Source organism: Garra rufa, chromosome 1 (genome assembly GCF_049309525.1).
Source record: "Garra rufa chromosome 1, GarRuf1.0, whole genome shotgun sequence".
Lineage (NCBI taxonomy): Eukaryota > Metazoa > Chordata > Actinopteri > Cypriniformes > Cyprinidae > Garra > Garra rufa.
The window spans coordinates 98,556,804-98,570,238 of record NC_133361.1 but is presented as its reverse complement, the minus strand read 5'-3'; the positions used below and the strand labels follow the sequence as shown (position 1 = coordinate 98,570,238).

General features: G+C 45.0%; 1 protein-coding gene and 10 non-coding genes across 11 annotated transcripts in view; 1 reads left to right on the top strand and 10 right to left on the bottom strand.

Moving 5' to 3' along the window:
• LOC141340600 (uncharacterized) overlaps positions 1-13,435 on the bottom strand; it is a 363,155-nt gene that overhangs the window by 212,196 nt on the left and 137,524 nt on the right. The gene's annotated exons all lie outside the window — the stretch shown is intronic.
• Positions 1,000-1,072, bottom strand: trnat-ugu (transfer RNA threonine (anticodon UGU)). Its single transcript has one exon. It is a non-coding gene; the product is annotated as a tRNA-Thr (tRNA).
• On the bottom strand, positions 1,471-1,544 carry trnat-ugu (transfer RNA threonine (anticodon UGU)). The gene has a single exon. It is a non-coding gene; the product is annotated as a tRNA-Thr (tRNA).
• Positions 1,700-1,789, bottom strand: trnar-ucu (transfer RNA arginine (anticodon UCU)). Its single transcript is given in 2 exon segments — positions 1,700-1,735; positions 1,753-1,789. It is a non-coding gene; the product is annotated as a tRNA-Arg (tRNA).
• On the bottom strand, positions 2,396-2,469 carry trnat-agu (transfer RNA threonine (anticodon AGU)). Its single transcript has one exon. It is a non-coding gene; the product is annotated as a tRNA-Thr (tRNA).
• trnat-cgu (transfer RNA threonine (anticodon CGU)) lies at positions 3,066-3,139 on the bottom strand. The gene has a single exon. It is a non-coding gene; the product is annotated as a tRNA-Thr (tRNA).
• Positions 3,918-4,058, bottom strand: LOC141285029 (U4 spliceosomal RNA). Its single transcript, XR_012338532.1, has one exon. It is a non-coding gene; the product is annotated as a U4 spliceosomal RNA (small nuclear RNA).
• On the bottom strand, positions 5,115-5,254 carry LOC141285845 (U4 spliceosomal RNA). Its single transcript, XR_012338974.1, has one exon. It is a non-coding gene; the product is annotated as a U4 spliceosomal RNA (small nuclear RNA).
• trnak-cuu (transfer RNA lysine (anticodon CUU)) lies at positions 10,391-10,463 on the bottom strand. The gene has a single exon. It is a non-coding gene; the product is annotated as a tRNA-Lys (tRNA).
• On the bottom strand, positions 11,322-11,462 carry LOC141283935 (U4 spliceosomal RNA). Its single transcript, XR_012338307.1, has one exon. It is a non-coding gene; the product is annotated as a U4 spliceosomal RNA (small nuclear RNA).
• On the top strand, positions 11,926-12,007 carry trnas-gcu (transfer RNA serine (anticodon GCU)). The gene has a single exon. It is a non-coding gene; the product is annotated as a tRNA-Ser (tRNA).

Genomic DNA, 13,435 nt, shown 5'->3' with positions numbered 1-13,435 from the left:
GCACTCCTCCACCCCGCCAGAGTAGGGCGCTGATCGGGCCATGGGACTGGAAGGAACGGGGTCCGAAGAAGTGCTGGGTGCCGGTGGTGCTGTAGGACGAACTGGAGTGGGCATGGTGGCATGACTGACCAACAAAACTTTCCGGAGTGAGTCCACCAGCTCTTGAAACGGATCCAACGTGCTCATGCTGTTGCTGTATTGGTCCGGGCTTTTGTTACGTAAGCAGACCAAACGAGAGAGATGAGAGTGAGTATTAACAGGTTTATTTTCAGCAGAGCAAGTTGAAGGTAATAGCGTGCAGAACCGGGTGAGTATAACAGCTCAGGTTGTGATTCTTGAAATGTAGCTGGATCGTGGATGATTAGCTGCTTTTCCTTTCCAGGGAGGACGGGAGGAGGACCGGTGAAGATGACCACACTCACACACACAGCGTTGGAGTTCCGTCGACGGACTTACGGCTGGCACACCGCTAACTGGAGACAAAGACTGGACTTGGACTAGAACAGACGAGAAGACAGGTAAGTAATCAGAAGGTAAGGATCACGGTAAGTTTAGTAGGGATTTGAGACCACTTAGAGTGAAGCTCAATGAGTCCGCTTCGTGCAAACGAGCCCGGACAATGATGGCTGTGTGTGAGGTGCTCTTGTAGTGAGATGATGATTGAGTGCAGGTACATGATGATCAGTATTCAGGTGACTGTGATCGGGGCGTGACTGTGGGTGCAGAACCTGACCAATCCGTAACAGTTTTAACAGCTGCAGTTTTAAGGGAGTTTGGAAAGTCCCTCAAAGTCCCAGAATAAGAGATCTGCTTCTAAACAGTTAGAGTGATGGTTCGGAGTAGATTTGACTACATTGCTTTGACTCGGCCGAGTGGCACGCTGTGTGGGCAGAAAGACAGGTCCTCAGGCCTTTGCACAATTGAGGCACGGTTCAAAAACATACCGTGTCGTCGGGGTCTCCCATCCAACAGCGAGGCCAGAGAAAGCCAATGGGGGAAAGGCGCCGCTGGGATGGAACCCAGGATCGCCTGTTTACAAGACAGGCGCTTTGACCAGCTAAGCCACGGTGCCTCCTCAGTGAGACCCGTTAGCCTGAAATGCTATCCTTCAAAAGCAGGTGAGAGGGTAGTGTTGCAAGAGAAACTGCCCGCTGTCCTCGAGCTCCTCTGTGTCCCCTTTTGCCGTCCGTTTTTTGGTAAACACAAGCTCGGCTGTATTGTGGCGTGCAACCAAAGGCATCGCTGGGATTCGAACGCAGGATCTCCTGTTTACTAGACTAGCCGGGCAGCACGTTCGCCCTCGGGGAGGGCGACTCAGACGATCCAGGCTTCCAGAGAAGAGGCCAGGGGTTGGCTGACCAGGCGCTGGACAGCTTTAAGGTGTTTGCCGACAACTGAGTCGGGGCGGTTTGCAAAATTAACCACTCGCTATCGGAAAAGCTTGTGCTTGCTTTACTGGAAAATTGTCCAAGGCACTGCTGGGATTTGAACCCAGGATCTCCTGTTTACAAGACATGCACTTTAACCAACTAAGCCACGGCGCCAAACCGCGTGCAAGGCTGTCGGGAGGGTGACTCCAAGGGTCAAAATATCCAGAGGCTGGCCAGGTGCTGGTACGCTTAAAAGAGAATGTCTACAAATTTCTACTGCCTGAGGGCAACTCTGCAAAGTATGAGAGATACCAGAAAGCCAAAAGCCACGACTCTGGTGGGACTCGAACCCACAACCTTTGAATGGCCTCATCTGGCAGTCTAGAAGTCCAATGCGCTATCCATTGCGCCACAGAGCCCTGTAGGTATGCTAGGCTGGGCCACTGAGCCCTTTTCTTACAGATTTGAGCCTGTCCAGCTCGGCTGAGTGGCACGCTGTGTGGGCAGAAAGACAGGTCCTCAGGTCTTTGCACAGTTTAGGCATGGTTCAAAAACAGAGTCTCGTCGGGATCTCCCATCCAACAGCGAGGCCAGAGACAGCCACTGATGGAAAGGCATGGCTGGGATGCGCTTTGACCAGCTAAGCCTCGGCGCCTCCTTGGTGGGACCAGTTAGCCTAGGATCCTATCCTTCAAAAGCAGGTGAGAGGGTTGTTTTGCAAGGGAAACCGCCCGCTGTCCTCGAGCTTCTATGTGTCTCGATTCGCCGTCCATTCGCCGTAAAGCACGACGTTGGCTGTATTGTGGCGCGCAACCAGAGGCATTGCTCGGATTCAAACCCAGGCTGACCTTCCGGGTCTGTGGCCGTCCAACAGTAAGAGAGCGCGTTCTCTCTCTGCAGGAAGGACAGGCCCTCGGGTCTCTGCACAATTGCAGTGTCCAGTGTCCAGTGTCGTTTGAAAGGCAGAGGCACTGTAAGGGCCTCAGGTCCAAGGGAGGGCAAAAAGGTCCAAGCTGCCATTTGCAAGGCACCACTGGGATTCGAACCCAGGATCTCCTGTTTACTAGACAGGTGCTTTAACCAACTAAGCCACGGCGCCAACCCGCATGCTAACTGTGGGGATGGCGTCTTAGACGATGCATGAATAAACACTTCGAACGTCCTGCTGCCTCCACTTGATGCAAGACAGTGATTGCCATACCTCACTGAATTGGTTCTTGGGCATGTTTTGCTAGCTTTTAAATATGATTGACATTTTCTTTAAATCAATTTACGCTGAGAACAGGAGGCCTCCAAATGGTTTCTGCTGTCCGATTGCAACATTGCGCATGATGGGCTTAACAAAATGGCAAAAAGCACGACTCGAGCTCCTCTGTGTCCCCATTTGCCGTCCGTTTTTTGGTAAACACAAGCTCGGCTGTATTGTGGCACGTTACCAAAGGCATCGCTGGGATTCGAATGCAGGATCTCCTGTTTACTAGACTAGCCGGGCAGCACGTTCGCCCTCCGGGAGGGCGACTCAGACGATCCAGGCTTCCAGAGAATAGGCCAGGGGTTGGCTGACCGGGCGCTGGACAGCTTTAAGGCGTTTGCCGACAACTGAGTCGGGGTGGTTTGCAAAATTAACCACTCGCTATCCCTGTTTGCAGGTCGCTTTTGGAAAAGCTTGCGCTTGCTGGACTGGAACGCCACCCAAGGCACCGCTGGGATTTAAACCCAGGATCCCCTGTTAACGAGACAGGCACTTTAACCAACTAAGCCACGGCTCCAAACTGCATGAAAGGCTGTCGGGAGGGTGACTCCAAGGGTCAAAACATCCAGAGGCTGGCCAGGTGCTGGTACGCTTAAAAGAGAATGTCTACAAATTTCAACCACCTGAGGGCAACTCTGGACAGTATGAGAGTTACCAGAAAGCCAAAAAAATCTTTGTCGTTCGGTTCCTTTTGCACTGGACCTTAATCTAGGTCCTGGGGACCCCATGCTGAACTTTTTGTGTGTCCTCCTTATCTAACACACTAAGAACAGTTCTTTGAGTTCTCTACTAATGAGCTGATGATCTGAATCTGGAGTGCTAAATAAAAGACTCCACGTAATATGACGAGGTGGCCGAGTGGTTAAGGCGATGGACTGCTAATCCATTGTGCTCTGCACGCGTGTCCAGTTAAGTGAGCTGATGGTCTAAATCGGGAGTGTTAAATAAAAGGAACGCGCAAAATGAAAGGTGGTCGAGTGGTTAAGGCGACGCAAAGCTAATCTGTCGTGCTCGGCACGCCTTGGTTTGTGGGGGTTCGAATCCCATCCTCTTCATTTGATGCTTTAGCACCACTGAGAGCCCACTGGAACAGACAGGCCCAACCTGTTTACGATGGGTAGCGGAGAGCTGTGATTGTGCTGTAGTTTATTGATACCTGCCGCAAAGTGTTGAGAACATATTGACAAAACAACAAACCTTCTGGCTCTGGCGCTCTATCATCAGCAGACCGTTTTTTTGGCTAGGAAAAAAAACCCTAAACGAAACAAGGCTATATTTCTCAACAAAACTCTAAGCCTCCAGAGAGACAAGCAAAAATTGCCAAAGATAACTGTACTTCAAGTCATCCTGGCGGGGTATTGGGTAAAGTTTTCAACCAGCAATGATCGCGCCTCGGACAAACCTCATAGGCTACAATATTGCCTCTGCGAAAGAATGCCGGCAACGGTCGTGACCTTTTTCTGCACCTACGTGGATGTGAACCGACAAGGTGGTAGCAAGCTATAAACTGCCGCACAAACAGTCTCCTGCCACGGGTTGCTGCACCGTGTTTCTACGGAACAGATTAGAGGTGTGTAAAAGACGGCTCATTCACTATTCCCTCTGTGCTCAAAACAGCCTGCTGAAAGCACGGCAGCAGCAGCTGAAAAGGTCCGCAGCATGGCCTATCTCGGTCAGCAAGGGGACGGGGTGGCCGAGTGGTTAAGGCGATGGACTGCTAATCCATTGTGCTCTGTGCAATGGTTGGAATCCCATTCTTGTCGTTCGGTTCCTTTAGCACTGGACCTTAATCCGGGTCCTGGGGACCCCATGCTAAACTTTTTGTGTGTCCTCCTTATCTAACACACTCAGTTCAGTTCTTTGAGTTCTCTACTAATGAACTGATGATCTGAATCAGGAGTGCTAAATAAAAAATGTCACGTAAAATGACGAGGTGGCCGAGTGGTTAAGGCGATGGACTGCTAATCCATTGTGCTCTGCACGCGTGGGTTCGAATCCCTTCCTCGTCGTTCGGCTCCTTTAGCAGTAATCCTGGGGACCCCACTCTGCGCTTTTTGTGTCTTCCTTATCTGACACACTCAGTTCAGTTCACTGAGTGCTCTACTAATGAGCTGATGGTCTGAATCGGGAGTGTTAAATAAAAGGACCACGGAAAGTGACGAGGTGGTCGAGTGGTTAAGGCGATGCAAGGCTAATCCGTTGTGCTAGGCACACCTTGGTTTGTGTGGGTTTGAATCCCGTCCTCTTCATTTGATGATTTAGCACCACTGAGAGCCCACCAGAACAGACAGGCCCAACCTGTTTACGATGGGTAGCGGTGAGCTGTGATTGTGCTGTAGTTTAATGATACCTGCAGCGAAGTCTTGAGAGCATATTGACAAAACAACAAATCTTCTGGCTCCGGCACGCTATGATCTGTAGACACCTCTTTGACGAGGACCAACAACCAGCCACTCCAACAAAACGAAGCAAAACTTTGTTTTTCAAGAAGCGTCCAGAGAGACCGGCAAAAACTGTCGAAGCTGACTGTATTTCAAATCATCCCGATGGGATATCGGGGAAAGTTTACAACCAGCAATGATCACACCTCAGATAAACCACACAAGCTACAACATTGCCTCTGCGATAGAATACCGGTGACGGTCGTGACCTTTTCTTGCAGCTACGTGGATGTGATCCGACAAGGTGATAGCAAGCTGGATGAGCCCCAGAGACAGATCATCAGTGAAGACCTCTTCACCTAGACGGCCATCGACGCAAGACTGTGAAAACCAGATCCTCTCCAATCTGACACTGTGGCAACATGGAACTTTTGCATCTACATTAATGTTAGTCTGTTTGTTCTTATTCTGAGGTCACCGTAGCCGCCATATCCATTCTGTATTCTGATTAGATGGTCACTGCAGTCCCCCGGATCCAGTCCGTACCAAGAGCAGATGGTGGATCAGCACCTTCAGCCGAATGTCAGCGGATACCATGTCAACTAGATGAGCCCCAGAGACAGATCATCAGTAAAGAATGAATCCACATGCCACAGCAAACTCGAGCTGGTGAAAATGTTCACCAAACACCCGCCGCTGACTTCTTTTAAAAGAAGCCAGCTTATTGAAGGTGCACAGGATAAACGCCCTGAGAAAGCTGTGCCTCGCAACCCTAAGAATGGCATAGGCGTTAGTGGACACCTGACGCGCGTGCAAAACACCGGCATTTCACACGTCCCTGGGTGGGCTCGAACCACCAACCTTTCGGTTAACAGCCGAACGCGCTAACCGATTGCGCCAAAGCTGGGGAACAATAGTCTGTTAAGGGGGGGGAAGAAAAGGAAGGAGGAAGAAGGGGGAAAAAGAGAAAAAGAAAGAAAAAAGAGAGAAAAAAGGAAAAAAATTTGAAGAAAAGAAATTAAAGGAAATTTTATCTCTTTGTCCTTCAAAGCAATGTTTTTGGAGTGTATATTTACAATAAATTATCTGAAAAAAAAGTTTTCTCTATTTTCCTGTACATTTATACGGGAGTAAGGATGATCACAAACTTCCAAGTTCATATTACACTGTTGCCATACATTGAAGTGTTTACTGAATGATTTATTTATCAGTAATTATCAAATAAATGATGTCCAAATGAATTAAATTATTTCTGAAATGACAAATTAATACTTTATTAGATTTATATTACTGATTATTAATATTTTATTCACAGTTCTGAGTTTTTGCACTTTTAGTTTAAATATATTTCTGCTGTAGTTATGTTCTAAAACTTATAGTACAAAAAATAGTCATTTTTTTATGAAATAATCCCCAAATTTATCAACATTTTTAAAAGGGCCTATAACTGTTAAATGATACTGTAACAAAGACATACAAAAAGAGTTACTTAATCATCACCAAACTTTTATTTTTCAATCAGTCATAGCCAATTATTCATTATTCATTTTTTTTTTTACATTTTTATTGATAAAATTTAACATAGATTAACATAAAATTTAACAACATAACTTATAGTTATGTTGCATGTGCGGAAAACAGAATAATACCTCTTAATAATACTTTCTATTGTCCATGACTCCTGTGCATTCTTTGCAAGTGCAAAAGAACAGAAAACAGAACTATACATATAAATAAAACCGTCCAATGTCCATGGCTCTTGTGCATTAATTGCAAGTGAAAAGAACAGAAAGCACAGACCAAAATACAAAATACAATTTTAAAATGACAATGGCTTTTGTTTGCCTTTGTGAGTGCAAAACAACAGAAAGCACAGAACAATACACACAAATAAAACTTTATCCCCTTTCTTTTTTGGACTCTTATGGATGGCACAGAGCTTAAAATGGTCTCTATCAGGCGACAACAATCTGGCCACTGGGCAAGTGGGGCAGTGGTGGTGAATGTATGCCTCTTCACGCTCTCCACCCCTGGAGTGACCCTGTGTCCAGCCTGCTCTGCTGTCTGGCAGTAAACACCACTCTTTTCTTATCGTTATCCAGCAGGTTCTGCCAACTATATTGCTCACTTAAGCAGAGAGAGCATATAATACAAGGCAAATGAGAAAACAAAACAAGTGGTAGTGTCAACATATGACAGGTCAAGAAGAAAAAGTAGAGAAACTGACCTGCTTGTTGGTGAGAGCCAGAGATGGCTGATTCCTGAGCTCCACAAGATACTCCGCAAGGTTGTCCACTTTGTCCAGCACACCAGCACTATCCAAAGCCTGAGAGAAAAAATACAAAGAAAATAAAAACACAGAAATGAACAACATTATGAGTACAGTGAAGTGGAACAAAATAAACAAACATATAAATATATATTTTCCTAGAAATGTAACAATATTACATGAAACACAATTACATACATGCATACAACAAGATATTTACATACCACAGACTTGTCAGGAGATGCTGAGGCACCTGGCGTGAAGGAGGCACAGTGGAGGACAGAGAGAAGCTTGGGTCATCGGTGAGACTCGACTCAGTAATGTCAAGTGTTTGGTCCTCCCTGAAGCCCTCGTCTTCTTCATCCTCGCCTTCATCCACATCCTCCAGCATGTTCTCTGTCTCTTCTGAGTCAGGGTCCACTACCAGGGGCTGTCCAGTCTGACTCAGGAAGTAGTCAACACCAAGCAGTTCTCCTATAAAAAAACCAAAACAAAATTTAATAAAAGGAAACACAAATACAGGATCAGTCAAAAGTTTGGACACATTACTATTTTTAATGTTTTTTGAAAGAAGTGCCTTATGCTCATCGATCCTGCATTTATTTGATCAAAATAAAGAAAACATCAGTAATATTGTAAAATGTCATTACAGTTTAAATTTATAGTTCCATAAACTTTAAATTTAAATTATTTCTGTCATCAACGCTGAATATTTAACTATCATTTTAGAAATCATTCTAATTAGCTAATTTATGACCAATGTTGGACACAGTTGTGCTGCTTAATGTATTTTTTAATGTAATCTGTGATACTTTTTTCAGGATTCATTGAAGAATAAAAAGTTCAATAAAGAACAGCATTAGAAATCAAATAGAAAATCTTCTTTAACGATATACAGGACTGTTCAAAAGGTTTTTTTTTAGAGAAATTAATGCTGTTCTTTTAACTTTTTATTCATCAATGAATTCTGCAAAACATATCAGTTTTCATTTAAAAAATAAATACAAATATGCAGTACAAGCTATTTAGCTGTTTTTTCCAGTATTTTTGATCAAATAAATGCAGACTTAAAAAGTCACTTCTTTCAAAAACATTAAACACAGTCATGTGTAAAAATGTTTGACAAATAATGTACACATTCATATTCTACAATGAGATACAGGTAACTTTACCTTCTGGTAGAGGTTGTGCCACTTCCGCTGCCGTGGTGCTGGTCTGTTGCCTCCAGACGGACAAACCCCAGAGCTGGCAAAAGTCCTCGACCTCGCCATCCACTCGCCATCACCCATGACCTTGTGGCTCTTTGGCTTAGTGCTCATCTAAATATAATAGGGAAATAATAGTTAGTAATGTGTATTTTTGCAAGTATTGGACAACTACACAAATGTTTTTCATTTATTTATAATGATAAAATCATATCTATTCAAGCTAACTAAATCATGGCACCCATTACAACAATAAAACATTATTTTATTACTAATAAAGCAAAATAAGGTTACACTTTCAAAGGTGTTAAACTACAATTATGCATATAAGTATTTGAATATTAAATTACCATATGCAGTTACTATAGGGGTAAGACTAGTGTTTTGTTTGGTTTATAGTTAGTTGCATCCAATTATTTATAATTTACTGTTATTGCTATAGTAACTACATATAGCGTGTATTAATGACAATGTTAAATAAAGTGTTACCCTCCCTTTATGTCTATATAACATTGCGTTTTCATTTTAATTATTATTTGTAGCACTTTTATCTGTGTTTATACAAATGGTAATCCATCTGCAAACTCAAAACTTGATTACTACAGTCACACATAGCAAAATCACATTACATTTTAATTAGAAATGACAATTTCTACAACAAAACATTTTTTAAATCCTAATCAAACTGAAAAAAAAGAATACATGTTTATTATGCAAAATTACAGGCAAATGGTGTTTTATATGAGAGATTTTAGGCAAGTCATGAAAACCAAACATGATCATTTCACTTTCACATTAGTAAAACCATGGTGATTTTTTCATTCACGATTTTACTCATAGTAAGACTGTTTATATTGAGTTTAATAAGTAAGATTACAGGCAAACTGTGTTTAATATGTGATATTATAGGCAAGGCATGAAAAGAAAACATGATTACTTCACTTTCACTATAGTAAAACCATGGTAAATGACGAACAGCATAACGTTTTTTTGTTCATTCAGATTTTAATTTATAGTAAGACTGTGTTCATACAGTTGTAATCGATCAGCCAAAAACACAACATGGTTACTACGATTCACTATAGTAAAAACACGGTAAACTGTAATAAAGAATGACTGCATTTACAGCTGAAACACGTTTTTTTCCCATTTAAATTGAATTTGAGAACGTGTTAATGGAGTTTAATAAGGAAGATTAGAGGCAAACTAACATTGTTTCATTCACAAGTCGCGAGTCAAAAGTTTATGAACACACAAAAACGGATGAACGACGGACGAAAACGTAACGAGTTACCAATTGAGAACACTGTAAACACATATGAAGAAAGAAGCAAACATGTATTACTTACTTTGAAAAGTTATTAGATGTTCCGTTCGTCTGATTTTTTACATGAATTAGAATGAAGCTAAGCGCGGTGGGTGGCTGCGTCCATTCTCATTCGGCAACGCGATTGGCTCTCAACAATGGAGCGCGTGCGATTCGATTGGCGCCTCGTCCATTCTCACAATGGACGGCGAGCGACGCGATTGGCTCTCGTCCATTCTCACAATGGACGGCGAGCGACACGATTGGCTCTCGTCCATTCTCACAATGGACGGCAAGCGACGCGATTGGCTCTCGTCCATTCTCACAATGGATGGCGAGATCGGCGATTGGACGAGGAGACGGCCGCGGAAACAGACGATCCTGCTCCAGGTAGCGCCACAGAGACAGCCGCTGTTGCTTGCTGCCGCCGGATCACCGGTGTAAAAGCAAGGGTTAGGGTTAGTGATAGGGATTAAAATTGCTCGCACTAACAGCGACATCTGTTTTGAAAGATGTTTCCGGAGCTCGCAAAATCCACTCAGCCTGCGCGGCGAATGGGCACGCTGGAGCCCGCCACCCTTTTGGGAAGAAAGAGAGTCAACAGAGCCGCCCAACGTGGGGCTCGAACCCACGACCCTGAGATTAAGAGTCTCATGCTCTACCGACTGAGCTAGCCGGGCTGGTCGTGGGCTTCTTCACCGGGTCGGACCCAGTTTTCATCGGCCCCCAAATTGCACAGGCGAAACGGAGGCTCTCGCGTTGTGCGAGACTGTCGAGCCCTCCCCGTGGGTAGGGCTTAGAGCAGGCTTAGAGTTTTCTTCTGTCGGTTTTGACCCAATCTGTTTTTGGGAAGCGCAGTTTGACCCAGCAGTGCGGGCCAACAACACGTTCTGTTTTGCCGCGTGAAGGCGGGTCAATGCTTTGGACAGCGTATGGTTGAGATGTGATTTTCCACCAATTTGGGGCACCTTTCTTAAGGAAATCAAGGATGATTTCATGGGAAATGGCAAACTGCTGTAGCGTTTGGCTAACAAGCCAAAGCTACAAAGGATGTACCGGTGCCCCGTCGTCCGAGCAGAATCCACATTCGGCCGTAATCGGAGGTTACTACTAACGTTCGATTGTGTCTCATAGGGAGTTTGACGCAGGGCCTCAGTGGAAAACAGGCCCTCGGCGGCTGAAACAAAAGACGAAGAAGGCATCCACATGCACATGGTTCAGGAGTGTTAAACAAAGAAATCACGCAAGATGACGAGGTGGTCCAGCGGGTAAGGCGGTGGAAGGCTAATACATTGTGCTCGACATGCACTGGAAGCTTTAGCGCCACTGAGAGCCCACCGGACCAGACAGGCCCAACCTGTTTACGATGGGTAACGGTGAGCTGTAATTGCGCTGCAGTTTAATGATATCCGTCTTGAGGACATATTTACAAAACAACAAGCCTTCTGGCTCTGGCGCTCAATCATCAGCAGACACCTTTTCGACGAGAAACAAAACCTAAACGAAACAAGGCTATTTTTTCTCAACAATACTCTAAGCCTCCAGAGAGGCTAGCAAAAATTGCCAAAGCTGACTGTATTTCAAGTCATCCTGGCGGGGTATTGGGTAAAGTTTTCAATCAGCAATGATCGCGCCTCGGATAAACCTCATAGGCTACAATATTGCCTCTGCGAAAAAATGCCGGCGACGGTCGTGACCTTTGCAGGCACCTACGTGGATGTGAACCGACAAGGTGGTAGCAAGCTTTAAACTGCCGCACAAACAGTCTCCTGGCACGGGTTGCTGCACCGTGTTTCTACGGAACAGATTAGAGGTGTGTAAAAGACGGCTCATTCACTATTCCCTCTGTGCTCAAAACAGCCTGCTGAAAGCACAGCAGCAGCAGATGAAAAGGTCCGCAGCATGGCCTCTCTCAGTCAGCAAGGGGGCGGGGAGGCCGAGTGGTTAAGGCGATGGACTGCTAATCCCATCCTTGTCGTTCGGTTCCTTTAGCACTGGACCTTAATCTAGGTCCTGGGGACCCCATGCTGAACTTTTTGTGTGTCCTCCTTATCTAACACACTCAGTTCAGTTCTTTGAGTTCTCTACTAATGAGCTGATGATCTGAATCGGGAGTGCTAAATAAAAGACGGCACGTAATACGACGAGGTGGCCGAGTGGTTAAGGCGATGGACTGCTAATCCATTGTGCTCTGCACGCGTGGGTTCGAATCCCATCCTCGTCGTTCGGTACATTTAGCAGTGATCCTCGGTCCTGGGGACCCCACTCTGCAATTTTTGTGTGTCTTCCCTATCTGACACACTCAGTTCAGTTCACTGAGCGCTCTACTAATGAGCTGGTGGTCTGAATCGGGAGTGTTAAACAAAAGGACCGCGCCAATCGAAAGGTGGTCGAGTGGTTAAGGCGATGCAAGGCTAGTCCGTTGTGCTCGGCACGCCTTGGTTTGTGTGGGTTCGAATCCCATCCTCTTCATTTGATGCTTTAGCACCACTGAGAGCCCACCGGAACAGACAAAGTCTTGAGAACATATTGACAAAACATCAAGTCTTCTGGCTCCGGCACACTATGATCGGTGGACACCTCTTTGACGAGGACCAACAACCAGCCACGCCAATAAAAGGAAACAAAACGAAGCAAGACTATCTTTCTCAACAAGCCTCCAGAGAGACTGGCAAAAATTGCCGATGCTGACTGTATTTCAAGTCATCCCGCTGGGGTATTGGGTATTGACTTTGTGGCAACATGGAACTTTTGCATCTACATTAATATTAGTCTGTTTCTTCTTATTCTGAGGTCACCGTAGCCACCAGATCCATTCTGAATTCCGATCTGATGGTCACTACAGTCCCCCGGTTCCAGTCCGTACCAAGAGCAGATGGTGGATCAGCACCTTCAGCCGAATGTCAGCGGATACTATGTCAACTAGATGAGCCCCAGAGACAGATCATCAGTAAAGAAGGCATCCACATGCCACAGCAAACTACTCGAGCTGGTGAAAATGTTCACCAAATGCCCACCGCTGAGTTCTTTTAAAACAAGCCAGCTTATTGAAGGTGCACAAGATAAACGCCCTGAGAAAGCTGTGCCTCGCAACCCTAAGAATGGCATAGGCGTTAGTGGACACCTGACGCGCGTGCAAAACTCCGGCATTTCAGACGTCCCTGGGTGGGCTCGAACCACCAACCTTTCGGTTAACAGCTGAACGCGCTAACCGATTGCGCCAAAGCTGGGGAACAATAGTCTGTTAAGGGGGGGGGGGGGAAGGAAGGAGGGGGAAGAAGGGGGAAAAGAGAAAAAGAAAGAAAAAAGAGAGAAAAAATGAGGAGAAAAGAAATGAAAGGGAATTTTATCTCTTTGAACTGTTTTTGGAGTGTATATTTACAATAAATTATCTGAAAAAAAAAATGTTTTCTCGGTTTTCCTGTACATTTATATGGGAGTAAGGATGATCACAAGCTTTCAAGCTGGGGAACAATAGTCTGTTAAGGGGGGGGGGGGAAGGAAGGAGGGGGAAGAAGGGGGAAAAGAGAAAAAGAAAGAAAAAAGAGAGAAAAAATGAGGAGAAAAGAAATGAAAGGGAATTTTATCTCTTTGAACTGTTTTTGGAGTGTATATTTACAATAAATTATCTGAAAAAAAAAAATGTTTTCTC